Below are 231 nucleotides of genomic sequence, written 5' to 3' on the forward strand. Positions count from 1 at the left end.
CCAGACACTGTCTGGTCCCCTCCCTGCTTACCGTGGCGATGAGATACATAGCAGACTCTCGTCACTCAATGGTTGGATGTTTGGATGTCTCCCGCAGAATAACATAGGTTTCATAGATAATTGGACGAGTTTTTGGGGCAGACCTGACCTGTTGAAAAGAGAGGGTCTTCATCCCTCCTGGGGAGGTGCCGCTCTTCTCTCTAGAAATATGGCACATAGTCTTAGAGTTTG

The sequence above is a fragment of the Sinocyclocheilus grahami genome, unplaced genomic scaffold (genome assembly GCF_001515645.1).
Source record: "Sinocyclocheilus grahami isolate Dianchi unplaced genomic scaffold, SAMN03320097.WGS_v1.1 scaffold4441.1, whole genome shotgun sequence".
Classification (NCBI taxonomy): domain Eukaryota; kingdom Metazoa; phylum Chordata; class Actinopteri; order Cypriniformes; family Cyprinidae; genus Sinocyclocheilus; species Sinocyclocheilus grahami.